A 13,734-nucleotide genomic window follows, 5' to 3' on the forward strand; every position below is an offset into this window, starting at 1 on the left:
CATTCATTGTGATCGAAATACTAATGTTGTTTCCATTTAGCTGCACAACTTTTGTTACATACAAAACATTGATTACCATGAAAATATCACAACAATGGTTAATAATTTAAGGTTGACTCTAATCAGCAAGTGCATGTTGTTAGAAATGGGGTCTTTGGTTGGCAGTCAGGTTACCCCCTGTCCAAGCAAGGACCCCACCCTAGTCAGGGTAAAGGAGAATAACCCTCATTTAATCCCCGCTCACCCTCTTGGTAGCTTGCCACAAGCAGGCAGACTTGACTTCAGAAGCAATGTGTAAGGTATTTATACCAACACACACAGTAACTGAGTGAAAACACTAAAAAATGACACAACATAGGGTTAGAACAATAGGTAATATTTATCTAAACAAAACAAGACCAAAAGGACAAAAATCTGACATACACAAGTCAAGTTATGAATTTTGAAAAGAATAAGAGTCTTAATCCTTAGAAAACAGTGAGAACGTTGTTATTTCCCAAAAGTACCTGGGTAGCATCAAAATAAAGCCACACAGGCGAGTGTGCTTTGAAAAAGGCCAGCGATGCATTGATTTCACCCGCAAGCGAGAACGTGCATCGTTCCTCCTGCGGTCAGGTCAGCGTGTGTCATTTCTTCTCTCCCGCAAGATAGCGATGCATCAATCTAGGCGGGCACCTCAGGACCAGACATGCTTTGCGTTGATTTTCCATGCCCAGCGATGTTGCGTTGAAATACGGTAGCAGGGTCTCAAGAAACCGTGCAGCATGGTGGCTTGCATCGTTAGCAGGCACTACGGGTGTTGCGCGTCGTTCTCCAGCCGCGTTGCGTCAATCTTCCTGCCGCAATGCAGGTGGAGCATCGATTTTAGCCGCAATGCCGGCGACATTTCGTTTATCAGCCGCGAGGCGGGTGGTGCGTCTAAAGTTTCCCCGCACGGCGGTGTTTGCGTGGATTTTCCATCCTTGTCTGCCAGCTTCACATTTCAAGGGCCTAGGAACTGGATAGGGCACCACTTGGCAGGAGTCTCAGCAGAGAGTCCAGGTGCTGGCAGGGGAAGTCTTTGATGGCCCTGAGACTTCAACAACAGGAGGTAAGCTCAGTTCAAGCCCTTGGAGATTCCTCTCATGGAGGAATGCACAGCAAAGTCCAGCCTTTGTCCACTTTCACAGGAAGAAGCAGCAACCGCAGGAAGCCTAACAAAGCACAGTCACAGGCTGGAGCTGCACTTCTCCTCAGCTCTTCAGCTCTTCTTTTCTGCTTGGAGAAGTTCTTCTTGATTCTAATTTTCAGGGGTTTTGGGTGCTCTTCTTATATCCCTTTCTGCCTTTGAAGTAGGCCTACTTCAAAGAGAAGTTACTGTTGTTTTCAAGATCCTGCCTTGCCCAAGCCAGGCCTCAGGCACACACCAGGGGGTTGGAGCCTGCATTGTGTGAGGGCAGGTACAGCCCTTTCAGGTGTAAGTGACCACTCCTCCCCTCCCCTCAGCACAGATGGCCCATCAGGATATGCAGGCTACACCCCAGCTCCCTTTCTGTCACTGTCTAGAGGAGAGGTGTAAACAGCTCAACTGTCAAACTGATCTAGACAAGGAATCCACAAGCAAGCAGAGTCACAGAGTGGTTTAAGCAAGAAAATGCCTACTTTCTAAAAGTTGCATTTTCAAACACACAATCACAAGACAAACTTTACTAAAAGATGTATTTTTAATTTGTGAGTTCAAAGGACCCTAAATTCCATATTTCTATATGCTCCCAAAGGGAATCTACACTTTAATAATAGTTAAAGGCAGCCACCATGTTAACCTATGAGAGAGATAGGCCTTGCAGGAAGTGAATAAACTGAAGGCAAAATATAAAGAGAATCTAGACAGGCTTGAATTCCTAGAGAATAACGCAAGGAGAACTAATGTCAAATTGCTGAACGTTCTGGAAGGCAAAGAAGGAAAGGACATGAAGGCACTAGTAGTTGAGTTACTTATTCAGAGCAGTGTCTGGGAGGGCCCTGAGGATACGTTGGTTACGGATATTCAGAGAGCGCACTGAGATCCATTTCGGAAGACTGTAAACAAGAGCAAACCTAGAAGGATCTTAGTGAACTTTCTCACATACTCTATTAAAGAGAAGATATTGACCAAGGCGTTAAGAGATACGAGCGCTTAGCGGGAAAGACTGTACTTTTGATATAAGGTAGGATATCTCCCACATTACCCTCAACAAACAATGGGAGTTAGGGAAAAGGCTGGATGAGTTTAAGAAGTTAGGTGGCACAGAATAGTAAAAATTTCCAGCCACACTAAAAGTCATGATACATAAAAAAATTGTATAATATGAGGGATTGGGAGGAGGCTGCTAATTTATTAGATACATTAAATAGCAAGTCCACTAAGGATAGAAGTAGGGTGTAAGTTCCCCAGTCCATAGGAAACAATATGTAATTAAGCTCTTCTTGAATATATTTTCGCTCTTTTCCCTCTTTTTAAGTTTTTTTTTTTTTTAGAAAGCCCGATAGCACCTAGGGGTTATTAAAGTGCCAAGATGGAGCAGGGTAGGGCTCTACAAGGAGGTTTTTTTTCTTAGGTATCGGGGGGTTAAGGGGAGCACTGGGTGGGGAGCATTAGGGGAAAAAAAGAGAAAAAAAAGAAGGTGTGCCTCAGAATATTTTGTGATCCCCAGGATCTTGCAGTAGTATTTGATGTAGGAATTCATATGTTAGAATTGTATGGAAAACAACATGACAGATAAAGTGGGAGGGTTTCAGGTTTTATCCTGAAATGTGAACGGTCTTTGAGTAAGGCCTTTGAGAGATAATTTTCTTCAATATCTAAGGGATACTTTAGCTCAGATAATAGTGCTTCAGGAGACGCACCTGACAAGCAAAGAATCTTTTGATATTTTCAAATCTCAAAGATGGGTGAAGCAGATGGCATGTACAGACCATACTAGCCATTCGAGGGGGTTCTGATTTTGATTAAGAATAAGCTAAACGCCATTGTGGTGAACTATAAGTCAGACAAGAAAGACAGGTGGGTTATAGCAAATATTAAAATTAACAAGACAGTTTATAGGTTGGCAAAAATATTATGGCCCTAATGTCCATGACATAGAACCATTGCAGGAGCTATGTCGAGAATTACTGGACACACCACACCCTATAATAATTTCAGGAGATTTCAATGTAGTCTTAGATATAGTAGAGCTCAAATTTGCTCTAAATCACAAATATATGTTAGATCTATTATCAAACAATTTGCGGTTCTGGATATTTGATGAGAGTGGCACGAGGTTACACGTTCCATAGCAAAAAGTATAAACACCACTCAAGAATAGATTACTTTTTATTAGACAGGTTACTTAAAACAAAAGTAGTAGAAATTCAGCATTTAGCAGCTCACTAATCTGACTATGCGGCAGTTCTTTTGGTGTTGAAATGTACTTCTAAAAATCAAATAAGGAGGTGGACCCTAGATCGTTCACTTCTGAAAAGATCTAGTAGTGAAAGAATCCCTAAGGGCAAAGACCTATAAGTTTTTTTTAGATTAACATCAATTCTGTAACTCTTCATGTGGTTTGGGATTCCTTTAAAGCCTTTATAAGGGGTGTTCTGATTAATCTTTTGGCACTAAAGAACAGGGAGTATAGGAGGACGCTCCAGGAATCTGAAGAGGCCATCTCCTTTTTAAAGGGAAAGTCAGGATTACAAGCGCAGGAAGCAGAGAGGAAAGCTCTGTTGGAAGAGATTACGGCCCAAAAAGCCATTTTAGCCGCCACTGTAGAAGCAATGGTTAAGGCTAGATGGGAGGCTAGTAAAATAGAGCACTTTGCATATAGTGAAAGTGCAGGGAAACTTATGGCCTGGAAAATAAAGACAGATTTGATCAGAAATGAAGTTAGAGAAATTAGATGTAACACCCCAGGGAAAACATTGGAGGCTGATGCGGGGATATAGCAAGCTTTTGTAGATTTCTTTGAGTTGTTATATGCAGAACATCAAGCAGCAACAGAACTTCAAATATTAGAATGGTTGAATAGACTACAGATAAAAAAACTCACAGATTGGGAGAAGGAAGAGATAGAAACAATAATAACATCAGTGGAGGTGTCACGGGCTATCAGTACAGGTAAAATAGGGAAGGCGACTGGACCAGACGGGCTGCCAAACGAATTATATCAATGTGTGAAGGAAGTTATTAAACCTGTTTTAATACAATTATTTGATGGCATTTTCAGAGTTGATATCCCCTTTGCAAAATCATGGGATGGGGCCGTGATTACCCTAATATTAAAACCAGGTAAAGAACCCAGGATGTGCGAATCATATAGACCAATCTCTTTGCTAAACAATGATTATAAATGATTTTCAAATATCTTGGCAAAGAGGTTGGGTAATGTGTCAGGGAAATTAATTGAGGAAGGCCAGAAGGGATTTCTAAAGGGGAGATACATGCATGATCTATCTCATGAATTAATTGGATCTATAGATTTGGCAACTGCCAATAAGGTCCCTCTGGCTATAATTACTTTATATGCCACCTAGGCCTTTGACAGGTTAACTGGGCGTATTTAAATTTTATCTTGACTAATTATAACTTTGGTGAAAATGTTCATAGGGTCCTTCAGAACATTTATAAAACCCCCACGGCCAGAATATTGCTAAATGGAAACTTAACTACCGCTTTTAGTTTACAAGGGGGACCAGACAGCGTTTCCCACTCTCAATATTATTTTTCAACTTATATATTGAGCCGCTTGCAGAGAAAATTAGGGGGCACCCGTCTGTCAAACTCTTTCGATATGCCGGTTGGGGAAAAAAATATAATTATATGCAGATGATATAATAATTTATACAAGTAACCTGAGCTCCACTTTGGAAAGTTTAAAGCGTCTGACTCTGGAGTTTGGGAAGATTTCGGGATATGCAGTCAACATGTCTAAAACTGAAGTTATGACTTGGAAAATTGAGGAGGAGCATAGTATAATTAAAAACAAATTAAAATAGCTAGGCATTAGGATTCATAACAGTATGGAAGAGATTGCGGAAATAAATTTTAATAGTGTTGTGAAGGAGGTCAACAGGTCCCTTTTAAGCTAGGCTCATCCTCCATTATCCTTCTACGGAAAAAACAATTCAATAAAAATGTCTATTCTTCTGAAGTATACTTTTCTTTTCAACATGATAACCCTGCACTTCAAGAAGACTTAGCTACCAACGTTGCAAGAGAAAATAGACTCCCTTATCTGGGCGTCTAAAGGAATTAGGATTGCCCAGAAGAAGTTGAGAAAGAAATATGTTAAAGAGGGAATAGCGCTTCTGGATATTCAATTGTATGTCTTGGCTTTCCAGTTAAAGAACACAAATAACTTGATTTCTGGTATTGGTGGGAACCGATTAAGGGACGCTATGCTGAAGGAGGAAGCTGGAGGTGGATTGAAATTAATGTATGAATTTGGGCATCCCAGATTATACATAAAAGTGAGATTAAAAGTCCTGCAAGCGGCCGCTCAACTATGGGCCCAAATATTAAAGATGACAAACTTAACACAGTATGCCCCAGTGTGGGATTCCCCAGGAACACCTGAAAGTCTCAAAGACAGCTTAGCATTTCCTCTAAAGGATGCAGGTTTTACCGAATGGGGGCAGCTGATGCAGGATGGGAAAATTCCCCCTTGGGAGGAACTTGCAGCTGTAAGCCAGGGAACTTTGTCAAAACTGAAATATTATCAACTGCAGAGCTGGGCTCAATCTTTGTGAGAGGAGGGAATGGATACGAATAAGTTGGAAGAGAAGCTGGTTAAAGCTCCAATTCGGAAAAAGGAAGTGGCAGTCTACTATGGCTTACTTTTGGACACCTTGGACCAGGGCAAGGACTGCAGTTTCTATATGGGAGAAACAGTTCCCAAAAGATGACATTCCTCAATTGTGGTTAACATCCTGGCTCTTGTTATATCAAGTGGTAAAACCAGTGTATCTAAGAAGGAATCAACTCTTCACTCTTCATAGGGCATATTATACTCCCAAGAAATAAGCAAAATTAGAAGTGTAAAGCCCGTATTGTAGTAAATGCGGTCTTAGTAAGGCAGATGATTTACATATGTTTTATCTCTGCCCCCAGATCCAGGTCTTTTGGATAGAGGTTAATAGAGTGGTAAAGGAGATCCTTCACCTGAAGACAGACATAGGCCCAGAGCTGGTCTTTTTTGGTTGGACACCTAAAGTAAGCGGCCTAAACAGGTACAAATTAAAATTGCTTTTTTATCTGATGTTATTGGGTAGAAGGGAAATATGTAAGCAATTGACATCTTCTAAGGCCCCTATTAAGGACGATTGGTTGAGAGCAGTAACTTATACCTGTAAGATAGACTGTTGCCGTAATAATGCAAAAAAAGGCCAGAATGATGTGGATCCCCTGGTTAAGATGGTGGGAGAGGAAGGCGGGACCTGGTCTCGATACAGCTTTTATGGTGTAAAATGTCCGAGGATTAGAGCCATATGGGACCAAGACTTGTTATCAGCCTTGTGCCCCCTTTGGGTTTCTCACTTTGAAAACCTTGATTTTCCTAGGGCTGGTTCGTACATCAATAGGGGAAGATCTTGGGTGATCAGCACGGAAGCACATGATGGAAATGAGGACACCAAAAAAAACATGCACAATGAGAGTTGACAGTTATATAAGATACATTCATTCTCATTTGCAAGAATTTCAATATTATAGTATTTTAGAAATGTTATTCTTTATAATATTTTTATATTCAACAAGCTACTCATAAAAATATTTGAATTAAAAGTATATTTGTGTTCATTTTACTGGGGGGAGTGAAGGCTGCATTCTTTTTTGTATGTTCTAACCTTTTGAGATTCCTGAATGCCAGGGTGTATCAAGGTCTGGAGTCAAAGGCTTCGGACGACTGAATTGTTAATTATAACAGCCTTACAGTTTTATTTTTCAAATGAAAGTTTTTGTCATGATGTCATCACACTTTGGAAAAAACAAGATTTAAGAGTAGTTTAGCTAGCAAGGATTTCAGACTCTCTCTGCCCCTTGCTCGGAGTGGACCATTTTGAGGAACAGACCTCATATTTTCTATGTGGCTTTATGCCACCGCTCCTCTCTAAAACAGAATCATCTGTTTGCTAAGCTTTCTAAAATATTCCTTTAGCATTAGAATAGTTTAGGACGTAAATTCAATGGTTAGGCAAGACAACTTAATTTTAGAATCTAGATATCAAGGCCCATATTTATACCTTTTTAGCACCGCATTTGCGCCGCTTTTTGACGCAAAAACGGCGCAAACTTACAAAATACAATTGTATTTCGCAAGTTTGCGCGTTTTTTGCGCCAAAAAGCGGCACAAATGCGGCGCTAAAAAGGTATAAATATTGGCCCAACTACTTATCCTGATTTTTTGCATTGTTGCTATTAAAGTCTGGGTCTTTTATATGTTGCTTCGACTTAATATTGGGAGACGCCTTAACTCTCCATTGGTAATTTTGTATCTCTATACTCTGGTTTTGAGACTCACCTATGTAACTCTGGTTTCGAGCCTGTAATAAAGCCCTTTGAAACTTTCATTTGACTCTGAGGATTAATGTGTGACTATTGAGTTGCACTGTAATTACATTTGAATGATTGGGTAAAAATATCTCTTCACTCCTCCGAACAGAGAAGAAAAAATTAATTGGACCCCAGATGAAAAGATAGGGCTATCAGATAGTAGCAAACAGGGATGGTTCTCTTTCTGAACTGAGGAGAACCGGAATTAGACTCTGGAACAGTTAGTCCCAAGAGCCCAAACCCTAGTGTCCATATCCAGAGTTGGAGAATCAGCAAAGTTGTGGAGGATCAGAAGAGAACTTGTATTGACAGCAGAAGAATGAGTATAAATAGGGTTGCAGAGTGCAGAGGTTTGAGTATAGCTTGCAGTGACTGTGAAATTGGATGGTGTTTTGCGGAAATGTTTGCATGTTGTGTAAGTGTGGTGATTTATAGATATGTCGAAATGGTCATCAGGTCAGATGTGGCCTAGGATCCCTGGATAGTTTAAAAGGTGTAGAAGACACCATTTATATTGTCTGCTGAGTGATTGTGTTTGTTGCGAGACGTTGTAAATGGCAGAGTTAAAATAGGGCTTACCTTGCGTGAGTATGAGACAAATTGGTATAGTGGACCTTAGTACGCAAAGAGAAACTGTACTGATTTAGATGTTACCACACAGGTCGATGCCTCATCAGAAGTGATTGTAAACTTTCTTATGGGATTGAAACTGTTCATTCTTTAGTGAAGTAGACAAAGGTTATTGTATTATATTTTGCATGTGTGTGATGTTTCAGAGTAAGTGTGCATGTAGATTGTAAAGGAGGGGGAACTGCTGTAAGGAGCAAGAACTATGTCACAGTGTGCCGCGCTGGAATAGGTTGGTTGGTGTGGTACGGGGTTGCTATTGGTGGGCTAGGTCATAAGGTGCAGCAGTGCGATTGATGATTGTGTCGGAGCAAAGGATTGTGGGTACAACGTTATTGTAATCGAATTGGGATATTGTGAAAGGTTTTGAAGCATGAAAAGCTTTAAAGTTATACAAGACATGTTTCGAGGAGGTGTTCATATTCCCAGTAGGAAGGGAGAAGTAGTGCCTCCAAAAGGGCCTCCAGGTCACTTTATGGCGATTAATGTAGGGCCTCATAGGTTTGTTTGGCCTGGTCAGTGGTACAAGATCACAGAAAACGAAGGTCCACTGAGATTCCCATGATATGGCACATTTAATTTGAGAATTATTGGAAATTTGAGGAAAGTGTTATGTGAAATGCAGTCACCTCATAGTCCCGCCATGCGAATCACTTAATGCTTGGGAACATGCTACTCATGCGAGAAACAAACAAAAATTCCAGGGCTGAGTGAAAAAAGCTATGCATGCTTATGCAGGTGTTAGATGGAATGGCGAGCAGAGAAGGTGGAGAACCGATATGATAGAAGTAGTTAGATTGTATCCAGCTTTGACAACAGATGCGGTTGAGGGAGGGGAAGAAAGGAAAATTACTTTGAAATCAAAAGAGAGGAAACAAAAAGTGCCTGATGATATGAATGTGGACACCAATGAAGGCTCTGGAGATAGTCTTTTGGATGTGTTACTTTTAGAATGATCACCTCCATATAAAGAAGGTACAAATGGAAGTGGAAGTCAGACTGTTGGTCCAACTAACGTTGCGACTGCTCCAACTAGGATAACTACTTGTTCTGTGGGAGTTACTGCCACTAGTTAACCCTGTGATTTAAGAAGTGAACATTTGAGAGAATATGCCCCAGTTGATCCTGCAGAGAGTGGTGGAATGCCCTTACAGTACCAGTTACTGTAGGGCCGGTAGTTCCTATGAATAAAACTGAAAGGCAGAGTGGAGTTCCGAATACTTCAGACGTTAGGAGGTTTGTTCCTTTAGTTCCCACACACACTAGCACTCCATGTGGAGCAAGTGCAGACATGACTTTGAATATGTCAGGATGCTCTTCAATAAGTAGGTACATATCAGTAGATACCCACACATAATACTTTTGCATGGGAACCAAGTTTGAATGTGGGAAACTGAACTCAGGGAAGTGATTCCAAACCTAAAATTTCTGTGGTGACACGATCCATTAGTGCAAAGGAGATAGATGATTAGGTACACTTTGTTATTAGAAACACCCCATTTAAGGAAAATACTTTAAAGAAAGTTCAGAAGTGAGTCAGGGATCACTTGCATCAACACTGAGAGACAGGACCTTAAATGTAGCAAAGTTGACATTAGAATTGGATACAATGAGTATTGGAAATCTTGTCTTGGAACAGTTAGACACTTATCAATAAGATAAGCTTGCATTCATGTGTAGAGATATTACTAATTGAGCAGGCCAAGTTCATGAGAAATTGGCAGAATTGACTAAAACATTTGAGATAGACTTTAATAAAACCTATGCCTAGGAGCTATTGAATGTGTTTCAGTGAAAAAGACACTGCTGATATGAGAACTCCAGGATTAAAAACACAGATTAGAAAACTGATACAGAACATTAGAAGATGGAATGAATTATATAAGCGGAATCATATTAGCAGAAAAAAGAGCTGAAGAAACAGTCCGGTGAACTACCCACCATTGGAGCAGCTGGAGGTGTTATGACCTTCCCCTTAACCCCTACGCTGCCAGGCCTTTTCCCCCTCAGGTGCCAGGCCTTTTTTTGGCTATTTGGAGCAGTTCGCGCTTAGGCCCTTATAACTTTTTGTCCACATAAGCTACCCACGCCAAATTTGTGACCTTTTTTTCCAACATCCTAGGGATTCTAGAGGTACCCAGAGTTTGGGGGTTCCCCTGAAGGAGACTAAGAAATTAGCTAAAATACTGTGAAAATTTCATTTTTTTTTTAAAAAAAGGGAAAAAAGGGCTGCAGAAGGAGGCTTGTGTTTTTTTCTCCTGAAAATGGCATTAACAAAGGGTTTGCAGTGCTAAAATCACCAGTATCCCAGCTTTCAGGAACAGGCAGACTTTAATGAGGAAACCACATTTTTCAACACAATTTTGGCGTTTTACTGGGACTATTTTTTTGTGCTTTTAGTCTCCTTCCAAATAGTTACAAAAATGGGTGTGAAACCAATGCTGGATCCCGGAAAGCATTTCTAAAAAGTAGACAAAATTCTGAATTCAGCAAGGGGTCATTTGTGTGGATCCTACAAGGTTTTCCTACAGAAGATAACAGATAAATTAAAAAGATATTGAAATTGAGGTAAAAAAAACAGCCATTTTTCTCCATGTTTTACTCTGTAACTTTTTCCTGCGATGTCAGATTTCTGAAAGCAATATACCGTTACGTCTGCTGGATTCTTCTGGTTGCGGGGATATATAGGGCTTGTAGGTTCATCAAGAACCCTAGGTACCCAGAGCCAATAATTTCATTCTATATCAGGTATACAGCAATTCATTTGCTGAAATATAAAAAGTGAAAAATAGGTATCAGGAAAACCTTTGAATTTACAAAAATGGGCACAAGATAAGGTGTTGAGAAGCAGTGGTTATGTGCACATCTCTGAATTCCGGGGTGCCCATACTCGCATGTGAATTACAGAGCATTTCTCAAATAGACGTCTTTTTTACACACTGTCTTACTTTTGGAAGGAAAAAATGTAGACAAAGACAAGGGCCAATAACTCTTGTTCTGCTATTCTGTGTTCCCCCAAGCCCCCGATACAAATGTTACTTCACTTGCATGGGTAGGCCTAATGCTCGCGTCAGGAAACGCATCATGGACGCATCACATTTTTACATTGAAATCTGACATGTTTTTTGCAAAGTGCCTAGCTGTAAATTTTGGCCTCTAGCTCAGCCGGCACCAATCCTGTGGATTTTTAAAACTGGACACCAAGGGGAATCCAGGATAGGGTGATTTGTGGGTCTCTCACCAGGTTCTGTTACCCAGAATCCTTTGCAAACCTCAAATTGTGGCCAAAAAAACACTTTTCCCTCACATTTCGGTGACAGAAAATTCTGGAATGTGAGAGGAGCCACTAATTTCCTTCCACCCAGCATTCCCCCAAGTCTCCCGATAAAAATGGTACCTCACTTGTGTGGGTAGGCCTAGTGCTCACGACAGGAAATGCCCCAAAACACAACATGTACACATCACATTTTCCCAAAGAAAACAGGGCTGTTTTTTTGCAAAGTGCCAAGCTGTGGATTGTGGCCTCTCGCTCAGCCAGCACCTAGGAAACCCTATCAAACCTGTGCATTTTTTAAAACTAGACACTTAGGGGAATCCGTGATTGGATGACTTGTGGGGCTCTCACCAGGTTCTGTTACCCAGAATCCTTTGTAAACCTCAAAATTTGGCCATAAAAAACACCTTTTCCTCACATTTTGGTCACAGAAAGTTCTGGAACATTGAGGAGCCACAAATTTCCTTCCCTGCAAGTCTCCCGATAAAATTGGTACCTCGCTTGTGTGGGTAGGTCTAGTGCCCGCAAGAGGAAATGCCCCAAAACACTATCTAGACACATCAAAATGATCAAGTACAAAACTACCTGTTTTTTGTGTGAGGGGGCACCTGCATTTTTGGTCCTGGGCTCAGCAGCATCTAGGGAAACCTACCAAACCCAGACATTTCTGAAAACTAGACGCCTGAGGGAGTCCAGGGAGATGTGACTTGTGTGGATCCCCCAATGTTTTCTTACCCAGAGTCCTCAGCAAACATCGAATTTAGCTAAAAAATCAAATTTTCCCACATTTCTGTGCGAGATCACAGCACCGGGACAAATTTCCTAACACCCAATGTTCCCCTCAGTCTCCCAGTAAAAATGATACTTCACTTGTATAGGTGGGCCAAGTGCCTGTGACAGGGAAGAGCCACAAACATGTCGAAATTGAGGGGGAACCAAAGCGGGTCCAAGAGGACAGTTTGAAAAAAAACATTTTTAGGCTGGCAAGTGCAGCAGAATTTTTATCGGTATAGATGAGACAGTGCTGGGTGGTAGGAATGAAAAAAAAAAATCTTCCCAGGTCTCTGGTGGGCTTTCTGCCACCCTTGGGGGCAGATGGGCCTTCCAAAAATAGGCCGATATGGCAAACAGTAATGTGCCCTCATGGGGAATGACCCTTGCCCAAGGGGCTGCCCCCAAACAAAACACACACGCCAATCCCTGCTGCCTAATTGGTTTCTGCCCCTAATAGACATAGGCCAATCTGCCCCCAAGGGGGGCAGAAACGGCCTATAATAAATTTTCCCCCCTAGGGGAACAACTCTTGCCTGAGGGGTCGTTCCCCTTGCGTGAAATTGGCTAAAAAAAAATATCCCCGGGCCTACTGGCTCCTGCCCCCCTTGGGGGCAGATCAGCCTAATAAAAATATGCCTTAAAATAAATTTGCCCCCTAGGGGAATGACCCTTGCCTAAGGGGTTGCTCCCCTTGCTTGAAATTGATGCAAAAAAATAAAAGTCCCTGGTGTCTAGTGGTTTCTGCCCCCTTTGGGGGCAGATAAGCCTAAGAAAAATAGGCTGATCTGCCCCGAAAGGGGACAGAAATGGCCGAAAGACAATTTGGCCCCCAGGGGAGCGACCACTGCCTAAGGGGCCGCTACCGATATATATAAAAAGAAAAGAAAAAAATAAATAAAAATCCTTGGGGCCATATTTATACTTTTTGACGCACAACTGCGCCAACGCAGTTGTGCGTCAAAAATGTTAACGCCGGCTAACGCCATTCCAAAGCGCCATGCGGGCGCCTTATTTATGGAATGATGTTAGCCGGCGAAGCTGACTGGTGTGCGTAAAAAAAAATGACCCACACCAGGCAGCGCCGGCGTAGGGGAAAATGGAGCTTGGGCGTCAAAAAATGGGGCAAGTCGGTCTGAGGCAAAAAATCTGCCTCAACCCGAGTTGCGCCATTTTTTTTTACTCCCACCCTCCATTGACATGACTCCTGTCTTAGCAAAGACAGGAGTCATGCCCCTTTGCCCAATGGCCATGCCCAGGGGACTTCTGTCCCCTGGGCATGGTCATTGGGCATAGTGGCATGTAGGGGGGCACAAATCAGGCCCCCCTATGCCACAATAAAAATTTTAACAAAATACCTACCTGAACTTACCTTAAGTTCCCTGGGATGGGTCCCTCCATACTTGGGCGTCCTCCTGGGGTGGGCAAGGGTGGCAGGGGGTGTCCCTGGGGGCATGGGAGGGCACCTCTGGGCTCCTTCCGAGCCCACAGGTCCCTTAACGCCTGCCCTGAC

At 41.9% G+C, this 13,734-nt stretch overlaps 1 protein-coding gene across 2 annotated transcripts in view; it reads right to left on the reverse strand.

Moving 5' to 3' along the window:
* Positions 1-13,734, reverse strand: part of FMN2 (formin 2) — a 621,781-nt gene that overhangs the window by 200,273 nt on the left and 407,774 nt on the right. The window lies entirely within an intron of this gene.

The sequence above is a fragment of the Pleurodeles waltl genome, chromosome 5 (genome assembly GCF_031143425.1).
Source record: "Pleurodeles waltl isolate 20211129_DDA chromosome 5, aPleWal1.hap1.20221129, whole genome shotgun sequence".
NCBI classification, from domain to species: domain Eukaryota; kingdom Metazoa; phylum Chordata; class Amphibia; order Caudata; family Salamandridae; genus Pleurodeles; species Pleurodeles waltl.